Here is a 1,447-nt window from a genome sequence, read left to right on the forward strand (position 1 = left end):
TATAGAGGGGGAAAAAAAGGTAAGATCAATGATTTTTGTATAACAATGTAAAATATTAATAATTTCTGTATTGGCCGGGCATGGTGGCTCACACCTGTAATCCTAGCATTCTGGGAGGCTGAGGCGGGTTGGATCGCTCGAGGTCAGGAGTTCGAGACCAGCCTGAGAAAGAGCGAGACCCCTGTCTCTACTAAAAATAGGAAGAAATTAATTGGACAACTAAAAAATATATATATATATAAAATTAGCCAGGCATGGCGGCACATGACTGTAGTCCCAGCTACTTGGGAGGCTGAGGCAGAAAGATCGTTTGAGCCCAGGAATTGGAGGTTGCTGTGAGCTAGGCTGACACCACAGCACTATAGCCTGGGAAATAGAGCGAGACTGTCTCAAAAAAACACGTTATTTTTAATAACGTCTGTATTTATTATATGATGAAATGACAATGTTCTGGCTATGTACTAGATTAACTAAGTATTTTATTCAAATTAATTTCACTCTTTCTTTCTACTTTTTTTTCATGTTCTTTTTACTTTCTTAATGTGCAGCATTGCCAGATAAAATACAGGACAATCAGTTACATGTGAATCCCATATATGCCTGCATGGGACATAACAGTAAAAAATTATTTGTTCTTTCCCTGAAATTCAAATTTAACTAGGTGTCTTCTGTTTTTATTTGCTAACCCCCCAGAAATCTAATATGGCCACTAGAAAATTTAACGTTAGAAACGTAGCTCCTTCTTCTACTGGACAGTGCTGCTTTAGAATCATCTAGTTGCTATTTCTTTTTCTTACTGGTTAACTCTTGCATAAACTCTATTCTATGCAGAAATCAGTCATTAGAGGGGAACATTTCATCCTAGGGTAGGATCGTTAATCTTGAAGTTAAATTTTTACATTTGCTTGAACAACATTCTTTGTTACAGACCAATTTATTAAAAAGGGCTTCTGGGCTGGCATTAAAAGCCATTGTTCCCGGTGTCTCTACTAGGATAGTTAACAGTCCCAGTTGCAAAATAATCCGTGTCACTCTTGTAGGCTTGGGCGGTGACAACTGTCTGGGGACCCTGGGCCCATCCCAGTCCTGGGCAAAGGGTCGGGAGGGCGGGGGTGTCGCTGAGACTCGAGCTTAGCGGCCACCTGCCCGTCCGCCCACCTGTCCCGCGCTGGAGGGTCGAGCTCGGCCTCGGAAGTCCAGGCCACGAGTGTCACCGCCGCCCTCCCCCGAGCCTGCGCCACCCGGCCACCCTCTAGGGGCCCCGCCCGGTCCCAGGTGCTCGCGGGGGCCCGGCGGCCCAGCTCCGCCCCCGCCGCGCCGGCCCAGAGCCCGCCCCGGCCCGCCCCTATGTAAGGCCGGCGCGGCGGCGGCGACTGTGCGCGCGGCCCCGCTCGGCTCCTCGCTCTCGGCCCCGCGGCGGCGGCGGCCCCGCGCACGCGCACTGCGC

Source organism: Microcebus murinus, chromosome 21, assembly GCF_040939455.1.
Source record: "Microcebus murinus isolate Inina chromosome 21, M.murinus_Inina_mat1.0, whole genome shotgun sequence".
NCBI classification, from domain to species: domain Eukaryota; kingdom Metazoa; phylum Chordata; class Mammalia; order Primates; family Cheirogaleidae; genus Microcebus; species Microcebus murinus.